The sequence below is a fragment of the Hipposideros armiger genome, unplaced genomic scaffold, assembly GCF_001890085.2.
Source record: "Hipposideros armiger isolate ML-2016 unplaced genomic scaffold, ASM189008v1 scaffold_667, whole genome shotgun sequence".
NCBI lineage: Eukaryota > Metazoa > Chordata > Mammalia > Chiroptera > Hipposideridae > Hipposideros > Hipposideros armiger.
The window spans coordinates 111,571-120,902 of NW_017732017.1; positions in this window are offsets into that span (position 1 = coordinate 111,571).

Below are 9,332 nucleotides of genomic sequence, written 5' to 3' on the forward strand. Positions count from 1 at the left end.
GAGGTGATCTCAGGTCCTACACCTGTGATGGTGCAGTCCGCATACCCAGTCGACTGCTGGCTGTGGTCATGGATCACAACGCCTAGGACAGGGGTGGCCCAAACTCCTACACTGACCAAGTGGGGAGCGTATTTGGAGCAATGGGCCACGTTTAGCTCCAGTCCACTGTCCCAACAGCTCCACGAGCTGTTGGGCCCGGTGGCCTTCCAGGCGGACAAGGAAGAGGCACTTCCAGAGCACCCTGTAGAGGTGGTCAGCCCGTACAGGGAAGGAAAGCCACCTGTCCCTGGCAGGGCATGGTACACAGATGGCTCCTGTCGGGGCCAGCCCCCCACATGGACTGCGGTGGGGTTACAACCAGAAACAGAGGAATTCTGGTATGACACCTGCTCAGGCCAGAGCAGCCAATGGGCAGAGCTCAGAGCTGTCTGGCTGGTGCTCATGCATGAGGCAGGGGATGTACATGTCTGCACTGACAGCTGGGCAGTGTTCCGGCGTTTCACCCTGTGGCTGCCCTGTTGGGCCGCCCAGGGGTGGATGATAGGTTGACGCCCCCTGTGGGGATGTGCCCTTTGGGAGGACCTTTGGTCATGGGGCAGGAGTCAGGCGGCTACGATTTACCACGTCCCTGGCCATAAGCTGTCCCTCTCCCCTGGAAATGATGTGGCAGATGCTTGGAGCAAGTCAGCCCCACCCATCCTCTCTCCCCTTTGGTGGTGCAAGATGCCACTAGGGGCCTTTGGTTACATCGGAAATTGGGGCGCGTACGCCCACGAACCATGTGCCAAGTAGCCCAGCGCTGGTGCATACCTCTGACAGTGGTTGACACCATGGAGGCTGTCCGATCATGTCCCCAGTGCACCAGACACCACCCCCATCGGCGGCGATTGCCCACTCAGCCTGGCAAGGTTGAGCAGGGGCTATGCCCACTACAAGTGTGTCAGGTGGATTATGTGGGGCCGCTTCCCCAAGCTGTGGATAGGTGGTACCTGCTTATAGCTGTTGACACCACCAGCTTGGGGTTTGCATGGCCTACTCCCACCGCTTCTCAACAGGACACCATATGTGCCCTGGAGCAACTGAGTGCTGCATATGGGCGGCTGCTCACCATCTTGAGTGCCTGAGGAACCCATTTCACTGGACAGCGGGTTCAGCAGTGGGCAAAGTAGCAGGACATAGAGTCGCAGCTACACGTCCCCTATTGCCTGCAGGCTGCGGGTGATAGAACGTTTCAACGGGCTGCTGAAGGAAAAGCTCCGGGCCCTAGGAGGGACAGTCTGTGGAAACAATGGGCATCCCAAGTGCCACTAGCGTTGCGACTGTTAAATGAACAGCCGCGAAAGACAGGCCAGTCACCTCTAGATAGGTAGGGGGGTTGTCATGTGTCCTCAAGGTAGTGCCGGGGTCGAGCCAACCCCAGGACTTGCTCCAGGTACAGCAGGGAGCTTTGCTCCTGCCAACCCGGGAAGCTCTGGCTGAAGGCCAGATGTGAACATGGACTTGGCCATGGAAGACTGTTGTCTCCCGGGATCCCTGGGTTGCCTTGGTGGAACCATGGGGGCCCGGCGCTGGTCGTGGACTGCAAATCCAATCTTTGCTGTGCTCCTGACCAACCCCCTTGCAGGTTACCTTGCCGCGAGACGGGAGAGGGACCTTGCTACGGGGTACCTTTGCACTGGCCCTGTGGCCTTTGCCTTTGCTGTAGGTCCAGGAAGTGGACTAGCCTTCCTCCAGTTTTTGGGGAAATGGTGTGGTATCACCGTCCAGGAGCCCCGCCCCTGGCGGCTATCGTCCTTTCCCATGATGGGAGAGTGGCTTGCGTACTGCCAGAAGGCAGAGATTTGCTGCTAATGGTCTCTGTCTCCTTACTGTCTTACCGTCCAGCCTAGGCGAAGGCAACAGCATCCTGGCCTGGGCCCATGTCTTTGCCCAGGTGCACAATGTCTCTCAGTGCTGGGTGTGCACTGAGCTCCACACATCGGCAGCTGAAGGACTTCCATGGTGCATAACACTGGCTACAGCCTCAAATTGGACCTGGCTGCACTCCTAGCAGACGACTAAGGACTGGACCTTGTGCCTGAAAGCAGTGGACACTCTCCTATGACACGGATACCACCACGCCCTGCCCTTGCTGGGCTATGCAGTGAACAATGGGTGGGGATGGTTGATGGAAGAGCGCGTGGAACTATTAGAACTGGCCCCTCATTGTATAGAACAAGTATGAGCCGTCCTGAACCGTACTGTAGGGTGGACCCCAGAGGAGTTGTGTGGCAATATAACACAGGTAGAACCTCCATGTTTTTGGTGGGATGGAAGGTGATATGTGGGCACACACCCCACAGATATCCTCCTAGCTCGGTACTTATGGGTTTGTGGCCACTATAGGTGGCCATACCTCCCGGCCCACTGGACAGGCCATTGTACATGGGGTCGCCCCTATATAGCAGGGAGAGTTCTGGACTCAGAGAGGCCCCAGAATGAGGACATGCTGTACCATAAGTGGCATCACCATAAACAGGCAGAGTGGTGGTTTTACCTGCTGGACCTTTTTCTCCCCAGGGCTGGGACTATAGATGTGGAGCTACAGGTAGAGGCCTTGGCTGAGCACACTGCCCAGGCCCTGAATGCTACCAAGACGGCGATGTCCTTGTTAATAGATGAGACTGCTCAGATGCGAAAAGTTGTGCTGCAGAATCACATGGCCCATGATCTCGTAACAGCAGCACAGGGTGGTACACGTGCCCTCCTGCACAAAGAGTGCTGTGTTTACATACCCGATTACCAGGGAAAAGTGCAGAGCACATTAAAGGAAATGGACACACAAGTCCAGGCCATCCATGCACTGACTGAGGACCCTTTGTCCTCCTGGTGGTCTCACCTAGGCTCTACCTGGCGCTGGGTGATAATTGTTGTAGCTGTGTTGGCCAGCACCTTTCTTGTATTGTGCTGTGTCCTCTATTGTTGTTGTGGCCTTTGGGTCCAGGGTCTGGCCCTTAGAGAAAAACTACAGTCCCACACCCTGTTGGGGTGGTGTGGTGGACTGTCAGGGCCCCCTAGCGTTGAAGGCCTTTGACAGCTTTGGAGGCACCCAGCCTGGCCCCTCCCCTCTGGGCAGGACAAAGGGGAAGACAGACAGGCTGGTGTAACATTGCTTGTAAGTTTACTGTACATGTAAGTTTCTCCCTAGTGCGCATGTGTTGTTGGCACCATGCCACTATTGTTCGTGTGTATATAAACCCCACTTCCATTTTTTTTTTNGAAGCCCCTCATGAGGTAGAGAAAGCCAGACGGCCTGGCCGTAATCCTGGCCCCATGATACTTTGCTCTGCGGCTTCTCCCTCCTGCATAAGAGGGGACATGTGGCCAGTGCAGTGCACAGGCCATTTAGAGGACCCAATGCCCTCAAGGGACTCCGTGCAGAGGCCGAAAGCAACGCAGCGCTTCACAGCAAATGAACGTAGGTACAAAGGGCTGACGGGCAGCTTGCTAAACCAAGGGATTCTCAAATGGGATCCAGGCTGAGACCAAATCAAGTTTCCAACAAGTAAGTATATCAGGAGAGGTCTTAAGCAAAGGGCGAGCAGAACTTAACCTTTTTGTGTCAACACTATGAGCATGTACTATTTAGTAGTTCACAGAATAAGAACACAGCTGCAATTTGGAAGGCTCCCCTTTGAAACGTGAGGCCCCCTCACCCTGAGGCCCGGGCTCCCTCCTCTGCCTGGAGTCTTATGGGTTTGACTTTGTGTGTAGTTTTTAGGGTGACACCACACCTTAGGTTTTCCCGTTCAAGTGAATACATTTATGTGCCGCCATGCAAGGCAGTGACGGGTGACCCACCGGCAGGTTTGCTGTCCACGCATTCCTCATATCCAGTCCCTGGAGGATACCCTGCATCACTGTCCTGAAGTCCTCTGTCGTCCCAACCTCTAACATTTGGGTCAACAAGGCCCCCAAATGAGACTCGATATCTTGACTTACTTGAAGGGGAACGGCAGGATCTGTGTGGGAAAGAAACCAGACTGTCAAGATGTGCTGGACAAGTGGCAGGTGAAATGAACTAGAGCAGCCACGTGACGACATGGGGCACAGCCACTGAACGCCACCACTTTGGGGGCATGGAAACGCCCAGGGCACCCAAGTTGCAGCGACATGCCTCTGGCACACACAGGGCAGAGAAGAGCCTGAGGGGGGATGACAACAGTGCTTAGCCGTGTTTGACTTGGGGCCACGGGAGACAGGTGGCTGTCACTTTCTTTACACAGTTTCTCCTTTTCTTGTATTCTTTTATAAAATCAGCAGGGGCACAGGGGTGGGCCAGCACTGTTAAACAGATGGGAGTTTTGATGAGATCAGAAGAGCCGTAAGCTTCTGGGATGCCTGCTGCAGTCATCCCCATCTGTCACTCAGTGCGGGAAAGCCCCCCACCAACCCTGGGTCTTCCAGCCCATGGCTTTGTAACAATGCCCCCCGTTAGGACATTCAGGCCCTGCGATCTGACACCAGCTTATCCTTCCAGCCACATTCCAGTCATCAGACTGGCCCACATTGCCAGGGTACCTTGCTGGGTCCCAGTCTTTACTTACGACATACAGCACTGAGGGCACGGGGACCAAAGGCTTTGAGAGACACGGGCTCAAGTCTCCTACAAGCTGTCAGACCCTGGACTCAAGACCTGTCTGCATCAGTTCCCTTCTCAGTGAACGGGCCTAACAGACCACTCCTGTGGCTGGCACTGCACTGCAGGGCAGAGTGTCAGCACGCCCACATCTCCACCTGCCCTACCAGGCCTCCTGACCAGTGGGCTGCCTGATGCAGTGTCTCAGCCCGTACCCCCACATTTCTGGTTCATGTAACAGCATCCCATCGCCTGTGATTTGTGTGAATGTCTGCTTCCTTAAGTAGAGATCAAAATCAGTGCTTCATTCATCTCCAAGTAGGATAAAGTTCCACGAGTATGTGAAGCATTTTTGAAAGTGATGGTTTCTATAATTGAATGGAGGTCATCTATTTCACTGTCGGAAAGTATTCCTAATAAATGCTCATTTTCATGAGAGAAATAGTGGAATCACCTGAGGACGCAGGAGCCACCCTTCCGTTATTTGCAGCCACTGTCATCCTCCCTCTCTCTGCCCCAAAGCCTTGGGCCTCTCCTCACTTAGCATTTCTTCCAGTCCTCTCACCACTCCAGTCCCTTCTCTAGACAAAGTCTAGCAGTTCAGGTGGGAGGCCTGCAGCCAGAGGTAATGCCAGGCCCATGGTCTGAGGGCTGTGAGGTGGCTGCCCTCACACCTCACCCACTGAGACTCCATCTCTGAGGTCAGAGGACACACTGTCAGGACCAAGGCCACTGTCACTCATGAGGTTGGAGGGATAAAGGAGGACACAAATCATGTTTAATGTTAAAGGGGAGAGGGGCCAGGGCTTCAGATTGCCAACAGCCGTTTCCTGGGAAGTTCATTTAAAGCGCCATAACAAGTGTTAATAAAAGACCAACTTTTAGGGGGACGGCTGAGAGACTCAGTTGGTTAAGAGCGCGAGCTCTGAGAAACAGGGTCGCTGGTTCAATTCCCACACGGGCCAGTGAGCTGCCGCTGAGCTGCCGACAGGTGACAGGATGGCTCAGCTGATAGAGCTAAGCGGCCACGAGCTGCCNCAGTGTCACTGGCCCTCATATGTGGGATCCGAACCGGGGCCCTCTGGCATCCCAAGCGAGTTCTTAACCATCGCGCCACTCGGCCGGCCCCCCACTTCCATTTTGATCGCACTCTCTGGCCTCGGACAAATAAAGAGCTGTTGCTGCATTTATGGCACATCTGCCACATGCTTTCTTTCATTTGGGCATCTCACCACCAAAACGGTCCCTGACTGACACACTCAGACCCGACAGTGATAGACAGAAACGGTGTGGTTAGAAGGTTGGAAGAAAGATGGACTCATTTGTGACAACAGCTCCGAGGGTTTAGAGAACACGCCAGCGCACGCTGCAGGCATCAAAGCACACAGGTGCCAAGTGCTGTGGGCAGCCACGTCCGGACACACAGGGGCAATCATGTCGGTCTTCAAAGTGGCCACAGTTGGTAAAACGGAGTGGCATGTCCCTCAGGACATCAGGTATGTGCCTGCACATGTTTGTGGGGTCTCCCTCAGTGTCCTGTCTCTGGGGGCTTGTCATCAATGTGGCCCCTGGCCAGGCAGTCACTGCTAGGACCTTCCATGGTCCCGTTTTCCTTAAGGTTTCTCATCCCAGACACCTGGTCCAGCTGCCGGCAGCATGTTTGGTACCCACTTCTGCTGAGTCACATCCCTCAGTCCCTTTGTAATGAAAACCCACTTGTAGCAGTTGTGTTCATTATGGAGCATTTCACAAACCTTCCTCTCTCTCACCCATAACATTCGTTTCTACAGTCACCCCGAAGTTCATACTGAGACCATTATTATAATCCATCAGCACTGACATCTCAAAGTGACCCTGCCTCGTGGATGCTTCTTCCTCGCATGAGAAGACATTTCCGTCCCAATGGGTGGAACCAGCTGAGGACAGGAACAGGGTGGTGTGCAGTCATCACGGCGATTCCTTCTCCAGGAAAGAGCGTTCCCCGAGTGGGGGAGGGCAGGGCAACCAGGGGCATCGACAGCTGACGGCGGGAGATGTTAGACTCGGGGATGCTAGTGAGGCCATGGTGGACATGGTGGCCAACAGGGGACAAGCTGGAGGGAGGGAGAACAGGAGGCCCCGCAGGGAGGTCTGCTGTCTGAGCCTGATGGCTGAAAGAGAACACAGGAGGCAGTCCCTGGAAATGTGGGGCCAGGTGTCAGAAGGACCCTTGGTGCGGACGCCAAGGCCAGCAGGAAACAAGACGACAAGCTGGGTACACAGCGGAAGTCGCCAGCACACAGGAGCGGGTTGGGACCTGCAGACACAGATGCGGTGGTGGGAGAGCTTGGGAGCAATGGCAGTACAGTGTCTGGAGCAACAAGGCACAAGAGGCGCAGGGCAACAAGGAGGAACCCGGCTGGAGAGATGACTGTGATACACAGACTGAGGAGGAGAGGCAGAGCTGGAAGAGGAAAATGAGAAAAACTGGAGCCGTAGAAAGGAAGGTGAAATGAAATAGGACGGAAGAGCGTTAAGAAGACACATAGGAGATAAACAGTAAGGATGGTATAGCTGCTGCCATACGGGTGGATTTTATGAGACTCAAAGCATAAAGATGTGAGCTATTAGGCAAGAGGGGAAGGGTGGTAGCCTGGCACCCTGGCAACAAATACAAAGCAATTTCTACGAATTCCTCTGAAGATCAAAACAAGAAACAGGCAAAAACAAAACTTTTAACCCAAATCCCTTCCAAGCCCACACTCAACGTGTTTTCTTCTTAGGCCTTCACATCGTTCCTTAGCACCGGCCAGTTTCCACAGATAAACAGCAGGGAGGGTGTAATGAGAAAGGAGGTGAGACTGAGTCCGTGATCTGGGATGCTGTAGAGAAGACGCTGTGAAGACCCACCTACTGTAGTCCATGGGTAACAGTCAAGGTGAAGGTCAGGAACGGGCAGTTTGCTGTGTCCTTTTTGCAGCTGATACACTGCTATCCACGGCAGCCCCCTGCAAAGTAACAACCCAGAAAGAGCCCCCCCATAAGCCTGCTCTCCTCCCAACTGCCATCACATCCGTCTCTCCTTCAGATACCTGCTCTGGGCCAAAATCAGTGAGACAAGTGACTCTGCCAGCCTCCTGCAAGCCCCTGCCCACCCAATGTCTGGCTCCTTAGCGTTCAGGCAGGTCCCAGCTCAAAGGTAGGTCACCTCCTAGAACAGCCCCCAACCCCAACCCCACACTTGTTCTCATTGCTTCCCATCCCTTGTCACCTCCATCTGGAATGACCATGCTTATTTGATTGTTGCCTCATTGTCAATGCCTCCTCCAAGACAGAGGCTCCACGAAGACGGGGACCGCAGCCCCAGGGCCTGGCACGGTACAGAGGAAAGTGGTGCCTCCATGTCAAACGCGTGACCAACATGGGCCTGCCAGTGTACAGGGTGTGGTGCCACGCAGGGTGGTGGGGTCTTGCTCAAACCCAGTCTTCCACAGTCACTCCTCCTGTCCCCCACTCTGCCATGCCCACAGTGGCCTGGGCCAAATCTCTGCCTGTGAGTTCTACTCTAATAAAGTAAAAATGAACGCAGCACAGCTTCCACTGTAACACTAAAAGGAATGTTTCCTCTTCCTCATTAATCAGCCAAATAGAGTTGCAAACTGTTCTTTCCCGAGGCAAGTTTAGAATTCAAACAGAAGTGACTGAGGAAATCAGGGCTGTGACACTGTAGAGACAGCAGGCTGGACTGTGCAGGCCCGTGTCCTGGTTCCACCTGAGGCTGCCAGCTCTTCTTAAAGAGACCTGAGCTTCCAGTCCCAGCCGCAGGGCCTTTAGCTTGTGACCCTGCAGTGCCACCATCAGGATGCCTGGGGAACTGCCCAAAGGCAGGGGAAACTTGCTACTCTAGCCTTTATGCACTAGAGCAGAGAGAAAACACGGCCCACTTCCAAGGGGGCCTCAGAGACCCATGACCCTCCTGCCCTGGGCACTGAACCAACAAGGTAAAAACAAGAATGTGGTTTTGAATCCAGCTTTGTTTACAGCTTGTGTCTTTGAAAGGCCACCATCTCCAGGTGTGAACAGAAATTATGTCATCAGCCTCTCTCAGGGGGGCCCGTGGGGAATTCAGCAGAGATGGAAGGAAGTCCATGGGTACAGATCACTAAGCAAAAAGATGCCAGACCTCTGGTTACCAGAGCTCAGAAAGTCGCTCTGCATGCTGTGCAGACAGAGGATGGGACATAGGACAGGCAGCAGGCACCAACTACCTCCCAGCTCAGTCAGCCAGCATGGGAAATACAATCAAATTTGGGTAGCCAAAAAAGTCCATTTTATATTATCTGCTCCAATTACACATGCTTGAAAAAGTAGTATAAAAAAACCCTCTTGTTTAGAAATGATCCTTCAAATGATTAAGTCTACACATTCACTGAAAAAGGGATATGAGAGGAATTCCAACATGAATTCCACAAAGACAGTAAGACAAGTAAATAAATATCCCAATTAAGAGGCTAACATTACATAAGAAATATAATTTATATAAGATATGAAAATGGCTAAATATGAAAAATGTATAATCGCTTAGTAATTAAAGATATTCAAAACAAAATAACATTTTGTCATCAAGGCAGCACGAAACAAAATCAATAATATTAAAGTTGATTCACTACTGGGAAAATACATTAGTATACTTTCTGGAGGGCAATTTGGCAATATTTATATAAATCCTTAAAAA